This window comes from Protopterus annectens, chromosome 2.part1 (genome assembly GCF_019279795.1).
Source record: "Protopterus annectens isolate FY-2018-M chromosome 2.part1, PAN1.0, whole genome shotgun sequence".
Taxonomy (NCBI): Eukaryota; Metazoa; Chordata; order Ceratodontiformes; family Protopteridae; genus Protopterus; species Protopterus annectens.
This window is the reverse complement of record NC_056729.1, coordinates 1,950,295,303-1,950,313,542: the sequence shown is the minus strand read 5'-3', so window position 1 is coordinate 1,950,313,542 and position 18,240 is coordinate 1,950,295,303. Positions and strand designations below refer to the sequence as shown.

Sequence of the window (18,240 nt, the reverse complement as noted above, 5' to 3'; positions counted from 1 at the left end):
CCTCACTAGACACATGCAACAGCTGGAAAGGCCACAAAAGTACATCGCGAAGAGGATCCTAGGCCTTAAAAATATGTCCTACATGGACGGACTCCAAAGAACTCCAGCTATTCTCTGTCTCATATCATGTACTAAGAGGCGATCTCTGCTTGACTTACAAAGCCATGTCTGACCCAGCTCTGTTAGAAATGCTACATCTAAAGAAACGCACGCTCCAGAGACTTCAACCTTATTACCACAATCAACAGAACATGCTGGAAGGACAGGTTCATAACCCAGAGACTGCCCATGCTCTGGAATAGACTTCCCATACATGTCAAGCAAAGCACCTCACTGGACCTCTTCAAAAGAAATCTTGATGAGTGGATGGGAAATAGAAATTTCACCCCGGCGATCACTCCAATGGTTCTACTTGATAGAAGCACGGGGAACCAACATCGGGCGGCACAATGCCAGGGCACTTCTGTGGGCTAGGCTTGTAAAGGCTCCAGGGCCATTAGCCTAGTACACACCTATGAACCTATACCTTTGTTTATAAAGTGCACAACATAGAATGATTTCTTCACTACTGTAGACACATGACGGTCAAAGACTAAATTACTATGTATATTCAGAAGTCCCTGACTACTGGGTCATCTCTAAGGGGTATGTTGACAATATGATAGCAGGGGTGAATGACTTCCTAAAGGCTACTGTTATGCATTTCATGGCATTTAGTTTTAACTCACGGCTCTGACACCAGCTGTTTGTCTGTGTCGGCCTTTCCTGGAGAACATTTGTGTTGGTGTGGGATTTGGTGACAACTCCTATTTTGCAATCGTCTGCAAATTTAGTCAGCTAGAGACCATCGTCAATGACTTTGACTTCAGAGAAGTAAATGCCTAAAAGGAGTGGTTCAAGGACTGATCCCCGAGGGACTCCACTTGTGACTGGCCTCTTTGTAGAGGTGAACTCCCCAATTTTAACTTACTAGGTCCTGTCTGTGAGCCAGTTGGCTATCGACCAGGTGACATATGGGTTTGTACCTAACCTCTTGAGTTTGTCAACAATGCCTCAGTGAGGTGTTGTGTAATATGCCTTGGCCAGGTCAAGGTATGCAATATGAGCCATTTTGCTAGCCTTCTCAAAGAAGTCCACCAAGTTGAGTAGGCATGAACCTGCCCTTGATGAAACCAAACTGGGCTGGGTCCCATGTCTGGAAGTTTAATATATCATTATTTATTTATGTGATAATTCTTTCCTTGCCTTTGCATATAAGACTGATGAGACTTATGGGTGTGTAGTTTCCAGGGTCTGTAGACATTCATGAGGCACTAAGCCTGTTTGGAGGCTACAGTTAGTTAGCAATTCCAGAGGGCCTGATAGGTCATGTTTCCTGCTAATTAGAAGGCATCTTGAGAAATTGTCTGGGCCCATTGATGCAGTGTTCTTTGCCTTAGAGAGAGCATTAAGGACCTGATCTCTACTAATAGCAGGTGGAGTTGAATTTGATGGCATTTCCTGACGAAAGTTTGAGGGGAAGAGAGAGGTAAAGTTGGAGCTGAATTTGTCAGCCAGAAGGTGTGATATATCTTCTGGCTCAGTATAGGTGGCTCCATTTAGAATAAGCTCTGCAAACAATTGTGTATTGCCTTTGAGGTTGTGAACATAGCTAAAGAACGTCTTGTGGTTGTCCTTGACATGTGAAGCCAAGTTTACCTCAAATTTGGCTTTGGTAGGCTTTATTTGTCCTTTGAATTGTTTATGTAGTTGATGAGAGTGCTTTTATTCTTCTGGGTGCAGAATAAAAGACATGATTTTCTTCCTTCTTGTTATACAGCCTATTGATTTTGTGATTCCACCAGGGTGGCCTGTTTTTTATTTAGTTTTGTACAATTTTCTGGTGGGTACAGCTGGCTCTGTGTAGCTGTTGCGTGTACGGGGTTTCTATGAACAGTTTTGCATAGGCAGCAGTGTTCTTATGGTTTATAGGAGCTTAAAAGTTTGCCAGGTTATCACTTAATAGCAGGAAGTTAGCCTTAGAGTAGTTCCTGAATATTCCAGGATTAGATGGGGGTCCAGGGTTTATTTTTACTTCAAAGGAGACCATTTTGTGGTCTGACTTTACCAGGGAAGACATTGCACTAGGGGATGTGCAGCACTCTCCCATATTAGTGAGGACCAGATCCAGTATGGTTGCACACCTCATTGGTGTATTGACAATCTGGGCCAAGGAGTTTGTTTACAAACACCAGGAATCTCTGTGCCTGTATGTTTGTTTTCGTATAGGATTCCCTGTTAATAATGGGGCAGTTAAAGTTGCCTATAAATATGGTATTGGGTTGGATGGTGAGTGTTTCCAATAAGTTTGAATACATGGTATGGGTTTCTTGGGTCATAGAGGCGGACCTATAGTTTTTATCGGAAGTGGTATTGGATTTTGCCTATGGTGAAAGTGCATTGTCCTGTTTGATCAACCTTGAGGTATATTTATTTTTGATGTAAATCGAGACGCTCCTATCCTTAGTCCCTGTCTGTATAATAGCTGGTCTGAATGAGTGGAAGGCATTATAACCTTGCACTGTCGGTGTGCTGTCTGCAGCTTTAAACCATGTCTCAGTGACAACACAGACATAAGCATTCTCTAGGGTGAAGAGAGGTTCTAGGGATTGGAGTTTGTTTAGACTCCTAGCATTGAGCAGTGGTACCTTTACATTTTTTTGGCTTTGATTTGCTGTGTTGGAAGTACTTTCAGTTCACATTGCCTGAAAAAGGCACTATGGGAGAAGATAGTGGTTTAGCTAATGTTCAAAAGTCCAGAGGGGAGAGGTGCAGACCATCCCTGCCAAAGCAGCTTGGTCTGCTGACCATCTCTTTCTATGCCGACAAGTATTGCACCCCTTAGAATGACACCAGAAACTAAGCCAATTATGAAAGTCGTTCATCTTTGGTTCGTACTGTGGCATCATACTTGGAGAAAGAAAATGCTGCTCAGTCGTAGGCTCATACCAGCCTGGGGGACACATTCTAAGAGCTTTACAGTGTTGTCTTCCTATAGTCTAGGGATGTACATGTCAGGTCATATACACTCACATAGACTGTGACTGAGTCATACTGGTACTTGTGGTCCAGTGATCAGAGTGCATGCATAATGTGGTGGATTCTGGCCTCTGATAAGCAACTAACTGTGGCTTTCTCCTTACACAGCCTGGTGAGAGAGACATCGGTCTGTCTCACAATGGAGTCTCCAATGACCAGAATGTTGGATTTGTGGTGGCTTGCCTTATTATGGGCATAGAAGTTGAGGCTCCATGAGATGTGGCTGTATGTGTTGATGTAGACGTTGTTTTGAAAGAGTGCATTTGAGGCTGCTGAGGGTATTTTTTTCTGTGTACTTTGTCTAGGAGGTCTTTGGGGTTAATGAAGGTTAGATTTAAGTGCCTCAACATATGTGGTCTATATGTCTGCTTTAATTGTTTGTGATGGGTGCAGCGTGTGTACTACTGACAACATTAGTGACATTAAAGTACTTTTATTTGAGAGCGCTTTGCCTTCAGTGACATTGTGTAAATACATCTCTCACATACCATATCAGTTTGTTTTTGAATTAACTGGTTGTCAGTAAACATGGGGCAATTTCTACATTGCCTCAGGATGGCTCATATCTACTAAGCTGGTAACAGAGATAGTTGGAAAGTTCATATCCATGGCAACAGAACCGTTTTATTGATAGTTGGAGTGAGAATATAAAGCAATTTCAGGTATATCTGGTTTACAACTCTGCTGACAGTGCTTGTCACTGCAAACTAATTGTCCTATGTGCAACTAGGTACTGATGAAATTTCAATCGTGCTTTTACAAGAAAAATGTCACTCAATGTGTCTATACAGGGTACTGCCAAACACTTAAGTGGAAACTGATAAGTAGACCCTGAAAATTTAAAGACGAAGTATTGAGAGAGGTATTCTCAAGTTAGAAACAAATCAATCAGTACTTACTGAAAAAAAAAAAGAATTAGCTTGTCAAGAATGATGAAATGAGGGGAGTTGCATAAATGCCTACTAGTGGTGTCGGTCTCAGCACAGCTTCACTCTGCTGGGATACAATGTTCCTTTGCTTCTTCTCTCGCCAGAAGCAAAACAGTAGCACCAATCCCAAGATAAGGATCAGGCTACAGCTGTTTGGTGATCCACAGTCTTGTCCCAGATGATGCAAGAGGTATGTAGGCTGCTTTTGTAGCCTTTTCTGGTAGATACCTGGAACAGCAATCAGACCAATCAGGAACATCAAGCACAGACACTCACTGCCCAACCATTAACAGTCAAGAATCAATGGACTCTGCCCCTTCTCTCACCAAGAACAGAATATAAATGCAAATTCCAAGCTGTTACCTGTGAAGCAATTATTAGGCTTTCCAGTGATCCAGGAAATAATGTCCCTGTGTTCCTTTTCCCACTAGGAGAAAACAGAAGCACTAATCCCAAGATTACTATTGAGATGTAGAATGTAAGCTCTCCAGTAGTTGGTGGTCTTGCAATAGATGCTGCAGATTCTAAAGATAAGATGGAAAAAGATGGGTTAAAAGCATTGCAGTGTGCAGTAAGCAGTTACTTAAGCTTTAGCTCTCTTAAGTGGAGAGCCACTAATTTTAAAAGAGAAAGATGGATTGAAAGGGGGTGGGCCTTTGTATTCTGGTTGTACAGAATACAGTGGGATGGCCAATAAATGTAATAGTTGAACGGGAATGATTTCAGAAAATGATAATTTTGTGCTTACTCACAACAGCTAACGAAAGGGAAGAGGGAAGAAGGTATGTGGCCAAATTAACATAAGGGGCAGGCAACTAGAAAGACAGCTAAGTTTAAGAAACTTTTGTGTGACTCACAAGAGATACAGCTGTGGTCTCTTTCCTAGTTTTAATATGCAGTTAAAAGCATCTGGGGTTAAATCCAATCTGCTCTTGTCGCATGTTACTTTATACAACTCCACATACTCAGTTATCAGTCACCCTGTCCAGAATTTTCGTGCAGTGTGATAAGAATTTGATACTGAACATTAGCATTCTGTATGCTTATTCTCCAGTCATCTGTGATGTGTCTCGCTCCATACTGCTGTGCGTACCCTCAGGAGCAATTTTTTTCCATATTCCACCCAGCATCTTTATCTTAATCTGGTGTGACCTCATCTGAACCTGCTACTTTCTCCGAGTTCATTTTCTGTAATGCTCTTCTTACTTCTTCTAGGGTGGGCTCATCCTGATTTTTCATTGTAGGCCGTGTCTGGGGCTGTGCAGCTTCTGTGGGATTTACTTCATTTAGAAGCTGCTGGAAGTGCTTCCATATATCATTACTGTTCTGTGGGCTGGCGAACAGGTGGTTGCTGGCATTCCTTATGAAGGGTGTTTGATGACCAAGTTTTTTTTTATATTTCTGTCTTTTCCTTGCAACCCAGTAGAGTTTCTTCGTGTCATCTGCTAAGCCACTTTGTAGAAGTTAGAGTGCCTCTAATGCCTTGGTCTTTGCTATTTCAGCTGCTGTCCTAGCCTCTGTGTTAGCCAATCGGTATTCCTCCTTAGCCTAGCCTGTCTTTTCTGTCTACCATGGTTCCTACACTCCTCCTTTCTTTTGATGATTTCCTGGACTTCAGCATTCCATCACCAGCTTTCTTTATGTACCTTATTTGCATGCCTGTCTCAGCCGCATATCTGTTTTTTAGTCCTCACACATGGTGTTTTGAGGTGCTGTCATTTTCCTTCAATTCCACATATTTCCTCCTCTTCCTGAGGTGCTAGAACCCCTGTGTATTTCCTTGAACTCTGTTTTCTGTCCAGTCACCTTCCAGGTCTACAAGCCTGATCTCTGTTGACCTTAGAAACTTCTGTGACCACTGCATGCAGCTGATTGTGGCAAGGATTTGGGGGTTGTCATAACAGTTAAGATATCTAACTTATAGACACAAGGTACTGGGTTTGATGCTTACCTTTGGGCAGCATGGTTTAGCTTAAAAAGGCCCCCTAGGGTCATTAGCTTAGTAATCGCCTTTGAAACCATGGTTTATGCTGTGGGCCGATTGTTTCACTGGGGATGAAGATAAAATAGTTGATTCTACCCCAGTGGCCGAAGATAAAATAGCTGATTCTACCTCAGTGGCCTTTCTTTTCCAGTAGGAAGCCTAGCTGAGTTGCATGTTGGCCACTCTGTTATATGTGATCTTGTGACTGTTTCTGTTACTGACTGTGCATTGGCCACCATTAAACCCATTTGTCTGACAAAATAATGGCCTCTCCTCCTATATTCCTTTTACCCCATCTATGTGGACCCAGGCAGTTCTCATACACTGTTCTATCTGCCCCTGTATGTGCATTCAGGTCCCCCATTATCAGCACCAACTCATGTTGTTCTGCTTTCTTCAGTAGGTCCTGCAACTGCAGTCTGCATACACTCTTTTCTTTGTTGTCACAAGCCTGCTTTGAGGCATAGGCTGCGACTGAGTACTGCCCTATCATTACACTGGAGTCTGATTGCCATGAACCTGCCATTAATTCTGATAACATCCCCCGCTGACTTTCGAAGCCTCTCACTCACCACAATTCCTACACCATTTCTAGTCTGTCTTCACCCTGAGTAGTAAACTCCGGATCCCAAGTCAAGTGACTTTGTTGCACTGCCTTTACATCTTGTCTTCTGGATGCAGAGAATGTACATCCTCCTTCTCCTTACCATCATACCATTTACTTCCAAGATGTATCCTGTCAGTCATCCTGTACTGAGTGTAGTAATCCTTAGATTTTCAACCAGCTTTCGCTCAACAGAGCAATCTCAGGTAACCCAAGCTGTACAACTGGACATTGGCTGGCCCATAGCTTATTGACCTGCTGGGCTTTATGGTGGGCACAGAGACCCCTCCTATTTTAGCACAGATCCCTGGTGTAGGTTTGAGTAGGCCAGGTCCTCAACCCACTTATCAGTCGTAAATACACATGCCCCTTTCTGGCAACATTAGTCAATGTGACTTGATCAACTAGAACCAGTTATCTGATGATTTTAATCATCTTTCCATTCATCACTGATGGGTTCGGTTCAGATCCCTCGGAGCCGGGTAGGCCTGTTACCAAGCTTGCGTCAACCAAAAAAACCCTCGAGCTAGGTCTCTACCCAGAATGCCCTTCTCCCTGTTACCTCAGTCCTCATTTGCTGCATAGCCATAAAGCCACATTTCAGTCGAGCTCTCAGCTAAGTAAAATCTTTTTTGATATTTGTGTAAAAGTTTTTGGATATCTTCATATTTTACTAAACCTTTAGTATTTCTAGTGTCTCTTCTTTGATCTAACCGTATATTCTCCAGTCTACCCATTGTTACCATAGTTAAACTTAAGTACCATTGTTGGTACAGCCTTTTCTCTTACCCTTGTGGTATTTCTTTAGTACCATAGCTGGTATTGCTTTCTCTTGCCTAACTTGTTAGCTTTTTATCTCTATTCAGGTGTATCCTTTTCTTTACATATACAGTGTGTTGTAATATTGGTATTTTTCTTGTGATTTCTTGTGTTTTTTTAACTGAGTGACTTCATTATTGTTGGATTATACAGTTAGTTGTGGTGTCCTTTCTATTAAAATGGTGGATAAGAAGGATACCACTGGCTTTAGGCACTGTACTTCTTGTAAGGACAAGTTACCTAACCGTGACTTGCATGATGACTGTGTATACTGTTTGGGAGTGGCCCACCTTTCGGTGCAGCCTCCATGTGATATTTGTCAAAGATTCAGCCAATGCACTCTTAATGAGCGCAAAAATAAACTCATTCTGAAGGGGTTACTCAAGTCTCCCTTCTCAGAGGCCATTTCTGTGATGGAGGTCTCAACCCCTCCTTCTAAGGACAAAAAGAGATCCGATTCTGTTCCTTCCTCACCATTGGGTGATTAGAGCAAACCTGGGAAATCTAAAGCCCCCAAGTTATCGTCAGATCATAAATCCGCCTCTTCAGCTCCACCTTCCTCGGCTCCGACCATCTCAAAACCTTCGATATTGACGCCTGTATTGGCACAGACCCTGCCTCTGGCATCCATCATAGATCTTACTATGCCTATTTCGATTTCGGCACCTGTAGCTACTTCGGCTCAGGGCACACCTTCTACTTCAACCTCGATTTCTATTTTGGAACCGACCGTTTCAGCTCCCAAGTGCCACTTCGGGACTGAGCGTTGTACAGAGCTCACTGGATCTGACCCCTTTGCTTCCGGTCTTGAAACTAGAGACTTCGGTGCTAGCAGATATTGCACCTTGGACCTGATACTCTCCCTCAGTAGACCAGTGTCTGGGCCAAGCATATAGCCCATTTCTCGAACGTCCTGACTCCCCATCTGGAGTATCCACTAGATCCACCAGGATCCTTTCATAACACAACTTGGTGCATCTTGTGGACCAGCTGATGGTAGCCAGGGGGATTCCATCATTTTCTAAAACCCATCCACCTGCTGGACTTGGGTTGCCTTATCCACTGACTCCATCTTACACTACTCCTTCGACCATCTTTGTTCCGAAGCCTTCTGTTCTGACATCCTTCCTGGAACCCACCCCCTCAGCACCTACGGTGCACCTCACTCCAGCTCCGAGTGTGTCCCTTTGGTCTTTGGTTCCCACTGAACCAGTCCTTCCTCAATCTGCGGATTGTGGGACAGGCACGTTGGCCTGGGGTACAGTGCCGACTTTCTCCTCGGCGCCGATGGCTGTGTCCTTGCCGATCTTGCTTGAGCCCCCACCCATGGGGGTGGGTCCGTCAGAGCGGAGTGTGACCCCGGTCCCGAGGTTGTCTTTCGTGGTTCTGGGCTCCCATCCCTTTTCGGGCCTGCCTTCCGCACAATGGACAGGGCTCTTGCTTCTGGTGGCACTCCTATGATGTCAGAATCCCAGTTTTTGCCCCCTAAGCTGCAGCTGTCACAGACCACCCCCCGGGACACCAGGCAGAGAAGCCGCAGGACACCCTTGTTCAGGGTACCCACTCTTCCAAGTCTTCCTCAGAGACCGCCACTGAGGAGCCCCCTCGAAAGAATGCATGCAGGAGGAAGCACGTGGACTCGATTGAGAAGTCCTTAATGGAAGACACGAATTACAATGATGGTGAAGGGTCCCCACTGCCACCTCCTGATGATGTCTCCTTCGGAGACATCCTGGAAATGTTAAAACAAAGAGGTGACTAGAAGCCCTCCAAGCCTTCGTCTGAGGAGTCCATTTTCCTGCAGGCTTGTTATATCCGGCCATCTTCCTCATGGGTGACCCCACCTGCCGACGAACTCATCCAGCTCGTCGTGCAGCACACATGGAAGAACCCTGATTCCATTGAGGTGATCCCCTGGAGACCAGACAAAATTTTGTGCCCTCCTGCTGAGAATCCACACTGGTCCAAAGAGTTACCAGTTGATGCTATGGTGGTGGCGGTGGCCATGAAAAAGGACTTGGCTGAGGAAAGTCCTGCTGTTCACCCGCCAACAGGGAATCTCGGGCAGTGGACAGACTTGGAAAGCATGTTTTTGCATCAGGGACCTTTGCTATACTGTCCCTGAATTATTTGGCACATTTTACGAGGCTGCAGAGTTATTTGATCTCCAAACTCTCTGGGACACTCGCAGGACAGTTGTCTGACAAGGTCAGGGACTAAGTGGCCTCGCAACTAGCAACCCTGGAATCAATATCCAACTCGTCCATGAGGTTGCTCTCACACGCAACCGAAGGGGTGGCTAGAGCAGCTGGTTCAGACATTGAGACATTATGCCTGGATGCCCATCTGTGACCTTGCGGATCCCTTCAAGTCTTACTTTCTGAATGCTCCCATCGAAGCTTCATCCCTCTTTGGCTTCAAAGTGAAGGACATGCTAGTCAGGTGCGAACAAGATGGAAAAATCCTGACTGCCGTAGGCCTACAATTTTCCAATCCTCAACGTACCTTCTCCAGGAATAAGAGGAGTGGGAAAATGTGGCAGTCATGGTCCTTGCCGTGCCACATGTGGTGATAATACTCTCAGAGGCAGAGAGGGTAACAATTCTGGAGGACACCCCTATAGAGGCAGAAGGGGTCCTTGCAACCAAGGCTCCAGGGACTCTTTCTCTGGACAGCCTCATCAGCGCTGCTGAGGGGCGGCCCGATTGCTTCCCTCTAGAAGGAGTTGGGAGTCATTTCTCTGTGCACCAAGCTGCCTGGCACTCAATCACCACTGATTGTTGGGTGCAGGAGATTATCATCAGAGATTACACCATTCAACCAAATTTTTCAAGGAAACTTCCCAATGTGCCACCCAGTCAAAGGGATGCAGCAGCTTCAGAAATTATAAAGCTGTCCCAAAAAAAGAGCCATCCAACCAATCCCACCAGACCAGCGCAGATCCAGATTTTACTCAAGATTCTTTTTGGTGCAAACAAGACAGGGGGACTGGAGACCCATTTTGGATCTCAGCAGCGTAAACAAATCTGTCAACCAAACCAAATTCCGGATGGTCACAGTTCAGTCCATCCTTCCCTTTTTAAGAGAAGGCGACTGGATGTGCTCTATAGATCTCCGGGACGTGTATTACCCCATCAAGATGGACAAAAGCTCCAGGAGTCTGCTTTGCTTCCAGCTAGGAGCAAGTCATTACCAATTCCTTGCCCTGCCATTTGGTCTCTCTACAGCCCCCAGAGTGTTCACAAAATGCATGGGAGTGGTAACAGCTCATTTGAAACTAAAAGGATTCTGGGTGTTTCCATATCTAGATGACTGTCTCCTTACCACCCCCACCAAGCATCTTCTGATAACTATGTTGTTCTCTCTCTGGCAAAATTGTTGGCAATAAGGATACATTGGGAGAAATCAAATCTTATCCCTACACATCATTGGAGCAGTGTTCAATACTCAGTCCTGTCTGGTATCACTCCCTCTTCGCAGACTCTGCCGATTGAGGCTTCAAATCTGAGTGATTCTTTCTCAGATATTAGTCCCTACAAGGCAAGTTCTCCAAGCTCTGGGTTCTATGGCTGCGTCAATTCCAGTAGTCCCTCTAGCAAAGCTACATAAGCAAATTCTGCAGTGGCTCCCTTCTGTGTTAATGGTTGCCAAACTGTCATCCCATGGATTACAAGATTTGAATAACCAACTCTTACAAGCAGGACCTGCTTTGGTGGATGAGGCCAGATGAAGATCTTTGGACCAGACCTTTTCATCCCTCCCAGCCCACAGCCATTGTGACCAGGGATGCTTCACTGATCGGGTGGGGCCTTTTCAGGGAAAGACTGTCCAAGGCAAATGGTCCACCTCAGAGACCTACCTGCTTATCAGTGTCCTAGAACTGAGAGCCGTGCTGTTAGCATTGCAGGCATTCCATGCAGCTCTTCCCTCCGGGACAATTCTGATCCAGTCAGACAATATGTCAGTGGTCTAGTACATCAGCAAGCAAGGAGGAACCAAGTCCCTACCCCCTTTGTCGAGAAGCCATTAGAATCTGGCAGTGGGCGATAGTTTCCAACCACTTTCTGATAGCAACGCATATCCTGGGGAGCTCCAACGTGATTGCAGACAAACTGATCAGATACATCCTGATGCCCCACGAGTGATCCCTCAATCCTGAGGTGGCGTCTGTAATCTTCAGCCACTGGGACCAGCCTTGCTGTGATCTTTTCGCCTCCTCATCAAACACAGCAGCTACTTTACCCTACTTCCCCTGCAGGGGGAGTCACCGAGGGATGCTCTTATCCACGATTGGCCCACTGGACTTCTCTACGCCTATCCTCCCATTCCTCTGATCCCACAATTTCTAAAGGAAGCTCTTTGGTTGAGATGCAAGGTGATCCTCATAGCGTCGATAAGTTTGGTTCCCCTTTCTTCGGCCTCACCTAGTATTCCCGCCATGTATTCCAGACGCTCTACCAGATCTGATCACTCACCCCCAAGGGCTGAGTCACCCGAACCTGTCCACTCTCAAGCTGACAGCTTGGTTTCTCCACTTCCACTAGTTGCCAGGCAGGCTAACCTCTCCTCACCTGTTCGAGAAATCATTCTGGCCTTTCACAAACCATCCAGCAGAAGACTATATCAGGATAAATGGAAAAGGTTTTTCATTTGGTCCAAGGATAACATGGTAGACCCGTATTCGGCTGCAGTTACTGCAGTACTTCAATATTTGGCTAAGTTTTTTTTTTGATAACTGAGCTTCTGCCTCTACAGTTCTTGTACATGTAGCGGCAATTTCCAACTTCCACAGTGGTATAGATGGTACCCCTCTTATTTCGTTATGCCTTTGCAAGGCTTTCCTCAAAGGGACCTCTCATCTCAGGTCTCCTCTTAGACAGCCCATAGTACCATGGAACCTCACTTTAGTCCTCCAGTCTTTGACTCAGTAGCCCCTTGAACCTGCGGCTAAGTGTGACTTAAAGTTTTTGTCTTGGAAATCTTTGTTCCTCATAGCCATTACCTCTGCCAGAAGTCTCAGAGCTGCAGGCATTGTGTATCAAGAAGCTCTACCTGGTCTTTCACAAAGACAGAGTGTCACTTTGAATGAACTCATCCTTTCTTCCCAAGTGGTTTCTGAATTCTCTATTAGCCAGTCCATTGATCTACCTGTATTCTTTCTGAATTTTGCCAGTAGAGGAGAGAATTGCCTTCACACCTTAGACGTACATAGACAGTTAAAGTTTTACCTAGACAGCACCATACCTATCCGTAAATCTGAACAGCTTTTCATCTCCTTCTTGGGACCCAAAATGGGAGCGGCTGTTTCCAAGGTTACATTATCAAAATGGCTAAGGGACTGCATACGTGTCACTTATTCCCTCCATAATGATTCCATGCCAAAAGTTAAAGCCCACTCCACTAGATACATGGCAACGTCTATAGCATTCCATTCCAGGGCATCCATGAATGGCATCTGCGCAGCAGCTACTTGGGATAACCTTCATACCTTTATCAGTCATTACAAATTGGACTTGGTATCCAGGGGAAGAGCTGCCTTCGGCTCAATGGTACTCAGGAATGTTCTTCCATAAGAGATGCCTATGGACCTCAAGGTAGCTTTGGATTCTCTCCCATCAGTGATGAATGGAAAGATTAACAACATCAGATAAAGAAGTTATGTCTTACCTTAACATTACATCTGTGCTGTTTGTCTTCTTTCATTCATCACTTCCCACCCTCCTTCCCCCTCCAAAGGCTCCTGGGGGGATATTTTGGGTCTGAGTGGTGCACTAGGGTACTTGGGTAGAAGTGGCCTCGACTTACCTTCCTTTCTTAGCAAACTCGATCTGAGGTAACAGGAAGAAGGGCATTCTGGGTAGAGACTTAGCTCGAGAGTTTTTTTGGCTGACGCAAGTTTGGTAATAGGCCAACTCTATTCCAAAGGCTCGGAACCGAACCCATCAGTGATAAATGAAAGAAGATGAACAACACAGATGGAATGTTATGGTAAGACAACGCCATTGATGTAATCTGTGATTCATGCCATCATGTCTAGGGGATACTGTGTATTGCAGATGATGCCCAAAGTAGTGGTCTGTTCAACTCTTCTACTGATAGGCACTATCCTGGGTCTGTGTTCCTGCCCATGACTCCATTCTTGGGTGAATTTGAGGTGGAAATGCCCAGCATGTTTTTGGGAGAAGGGAATGACCCTGCAGAATCACTGGCAGAACATGGAGACTCACACAGGCTTTGGGCAGAGGTCGGGATCAACCCTTGTGTGTGGTAGGCAAAAACCTTAATCATTTTGCTCACCTGTGTTCGTGGGGGGGGGGGGGGGATGCCTGTTAGAACTTTATTATTTCAGATCTACATTACTGTTGATCTATACATTTGAACTTTACATTGTTTAATGTTTACCACCTAAGTGTATATTAACATACCCCTCAAGAGCATTTTAACAGTGGAAGTAACTTTTGCTGTATGTTTAAGGTTTAGGGGCATGAAATCCCATCAACTAAATATGAAATTAAAAGCTGGCATAACTGAATGATAATGATTTTTAGGCATAATGCAGTGAATGCTTGCCTACTGAGATAGCCTCTGTAGGAATGTGCCTTTTGTTATACTCATATTTTCACTACCTTCTGTGGCTTATAGGTCTGTGGCACATTTAGTATAGTGAACATTATGTGGCATGTAGAGATGATGGAAAATATTGAAGTTGTTTCTGTATTAAAGATTGATGTTCATCGTGCATACAGCTGCAGTAATCACAGATGGGTTTTCTGCCGTCAGGCGGTCCCTCGGTCGGCCGAATTCCAAAGTCTTGGTCCGGCGTCGGTTGTCGTCGCATTCTCTTCTGGCGTCAGTGAGGCCAGAGTATATAAGACACAGCCGACGCCATGTTCTCCAGTCTTTTCTGCCGCGCGGTGCCTGAAGCAGAAGCAGTTCGCAAGTGCCGGTCGGCCAGCTCCTGAATTACGAAAATTTTGGAAACCGAAGTCTTCATTAAAGCTAAGTACCCCGTTGGGGAAATTTTTCTTGCCTCAGACCGATGTCAGAAAAAGTTAATAATTGTATTTCTTGTGGGAAGCAAATACCGCATAAGGATTTCCATTCCCTCTGCATACCTTGTTTGGGCCCGGACCACGACGTCTCGGGCTGTCGCTTTTGCGCTACCTTCAATAAACGCACTATTAAGCGTCGGGCGGAGTTCGCCCAACACTACTTTGGTAAAGCTTTTGATTATAAAATGTCGTCGGACACTCCGACTACCGTTTTGTCCAAAAAATGCAAGGAAAAGGACCGACACGCGAGGCCCGCTGTCCCCGTCGACACCACGCCAAAACAGGCTACACGTGGTCCGGTTCTCAGCGAGACGCCTTTGCAGTCCCTGACTACCGACGACACTCCTTTGGCGGTGTCCTCTGTACCCGAGACCGCTGGGACCTCGGCCCTTTCCCAGACTACAACCGAAGCCTTTGCTAATGTTGAGCCTACTAATGTGGACAGGTCCACCTCCACCCATGGTGTATTTAGGCCCTCATCTTCTTTTTCAATTAAGGCCTTTACTAAATCCAAAGCAGCCAGGCATCCCACGAGGCCTGTTGCACAGGGCCCATCTCCAGGTCCCATGCCTAAAAAACAGATGCTTAAAATGGCTGAGGATTTAATTACTCTTATCAGAGGTTCTCAACCCCCTCAAGACAAGAGACCCAGAGTGGAGGAAGATTCCCCCTCTTCTGATCAGGGATCCATTTTATCAGAACATTGTGATGCAGAGGAACACTCTTACTCTCCTTTTGAGGATTCGGATGCAGAACAGTCCATCCCTTCTGTATCCCCTCCTGAGGATTTTTCTTTTGGGGAAACCTTGCACACCTTGAGGGAACACTTCCATTGGGAAGGCCAAGACTTTTCAGATTCCAAGAAAAGACTTAGGGAATTTCTTTTGTTACCCCAACACAGACCTCTGGCTATACCCCCTGTTTTGGAAATACTGGATGATGTCTATTCGAAGGCTTGCCTTAACCCGGATTCTCTGCCTCCTGCACCAGTCAAACCTGATAGGTATTACAGAGTACCCAGCTCTCACCAATTTCTCTTCAAAAGCCATAATGCTGACCCTGAAACCATTTCACAAGGCCCCAAGGGATTGAAGGCCTCCACTGCCAAGAATCCACTTCCTGCAGAAAGGGAATCAAGATCTTTAGAAAGGTGGGGTAAAAAGGTATATACCTCGGCCACCCTAGCCATGAGGGCCTTAAATTGTCAGTTTCATATGCTTAAATATCAACAGTACCTGTTATCACAATTAAGGAACAAAATGTCTCAACCTGAACAACCAGATTTAAAGGAGTTACAGGATATGCTGCATAGTGCAGAACAAGTGGGTAAACACACTTTACAATGTGGTTATGATGCCCTAGAGGCTTCAAGTAGAGCGGCTGCTACGGGATCAGTCATTCGCAGACATGCTTGGCTTAGAGAACAAAACTTGCCTGATCATGTGAAAGCTAAACTTCTAGATGCTCCTTTACAAAAGGATGTGCTGTTTGGTACTAATGCTGAGGAGATATTACGGAAAATGGAAGAAAAAGCCAAATCCATGCAAACTGTCAAAACCTTTTTCCAGGTCCAACCACCACATTTTAGCAGAAATTGGCCTTCAAAGAACTGGTCCTTTCCAGCCACTGACAAGCCCCAAAGAGGTAGATACAGACGCACAAGGGGCAGAGGGCAATCACAAGGATCATATAGAGGACGACAATGGCAAACTCCAGCACCAAGAGGTGGCGAGGACAGTGCACAACAATACAGGAAGCAATCCCAATGACTCCCTCATTCCCATGCCAAGCACGTTTCAGCTGGCAGCACCTTTGGGAGGAAAGCTAGCATTATTTGCAGACAATTGGCATATTGTCACAACAGACAAATGGATCCTGGACATTATAAACAGAGGCTACAAATTTCATTTCCACACTCTTCCAAAAATGAGAGGCATGCCAAACCTGCCACAGAATCAAAGGGCAGAGGCACAACTACAAATTTCAAAGCTCTTAAGCATGAGAACTATTCAAGAGGTACCTTCTCACGAACAAGGTCAAGGTTTTTATTCAAGGCTTTTTCTGGTACCAAGGAAAGGAACCGACTGGAGACCCATTTTGGACTTATCCATCCTAAACACATTTCTACTCGTACCAAAATTCAAGATGCTCACATTACAGCAACTTCTTCCCATGCTGGGCAAGGAATTTTGGCTGGTAACATTGGACCTCAAGGAGGCATACCTGCATGTCCCAATCAGACAAAGCTGCAGAAGATACCTCAGATTTCTTGCAAGTTCAATCCACTATCAATTCTCTGCATTGCCCTTTGGCTTATCTACTGCGCCCAGAGTATTCACAAAGTGCCTGGCATCAGTGATTGCCTACTGCAGACTTCAAGGGATACAAATTTACCCTTATTTGGACGACTGCCTGATCCAAGCGGACAGCAAGCACATACTTCTGGAACATCTGACATATGTGACACGGCTATTGCATGCCCTGGGATACACAATCAACAAAGAAAAATCAAGGCTAACACCTTCTCAGAAAATAACCTTCCTGGGTGCCAACTTGGACACAAACACCCAGATGGCCTATCTTACGCCAGAAAAACAAGGGCAACTATCTCAGTACTTCAAAATTCTAGCAAAAAATACCAGGCTTACTACAAGGAAAATCCTGCAGGCTCTGGGATTCATGGCATCTTGCATTCTTTTAATCCCATGTGCAAAGTTGCATATGAGGAAACTTCAATGGTACCTAAAAAACCTATGGTCTCAACACAGTCACAGTTTGGAAACAATACTACCAATAATCCCATGTTTGCAAAAGGAATTTCTATGGTGGGCCCAAGCATGTCAAGCAAACACAGGCCTCCCATTCTGCAAGCCTCAAGCAGAGCAAGTTATCACAACAGACGCCTCAGAGTACGCTTGGGGGGCGCACATGACGGACAGGTGCATCCAGGGCAAATGGTCCCTAAAAGAAAAGCACCTCCACATCAATCAAAAAGAAATGCTAGCAGTAATAAATGCAATTACAGCTTTCAAGGACTTCCTGCATCCAGGACAATTACTCATAAGAACAGACAACACCACAGTAATGTGGTACATAAACAAACAAGGAGGAACACAATCATACCCCTTGTACAGACTAGCCATGACCCTTTGGAACTTGGCTCTGGATTGGCAAATCGAACTTCAAGCACAGTACCTGCCTGGATTGGAAAACACACTGGCAGACAAATTAAGCAGAAATATGACAGATCCACACGAATGGAAGTTACATCCGCAGGTGTTTGCAGAAATAACCCAAGTGTGGGGGAGGCCAGACATAGATCTTTTTGCCTCCCACAGGAATCATCAATTGGAAAAGTTTTGTTCGAGGACCTTTCATCCAAAGGCCTGGAGAGTGGACGCCCTTTCATTCATTTGGACAGCATGGACAGTTTACGCATTCCCACCTCTGCCTCTTCTGCCCAAGGTACTTTTGAAAGCAAGAGCAGACAGACCGAGGATGATACTGATTGCTCCAGATTGGCCAAGGCAACACTGGTACCCATTGCTGAGGAGCCTAACACATACTTCTCCCTGGTCCCTGCCTCTAATGCCACTTCTGCTGACTCAGCACAGTTACAAAACTCTCCACAGTCAGCTGAAAACACTCAATCTCGCTGCATGGAAAATTCCTTAACACCACAACAGACCCTACTCTCCAAGGAGGTGCAGGATGTCATTTTGGAGGCCAGAAGACCATCTACTAGAAAAGCTTACTCCGCAAAATGGAAGCGGT

The 18,240-nt window shown here is 45.3% G+C and overlaps 1 protein-coding gene across 4 annotated transcripts in view; it reads left to right on the top strand.

The window, feature by feature from the left end:
* Nucleotides 1–18,240, top strand: part of PRIM2 (DNA primase subunit 2) — a 2,362,887-nt gene that overhangs the window by 1,039,303 nt on the left and 1,305,344 nt on the right. The gene's annotated exons all lie outside the window — the stretch shown is intronic.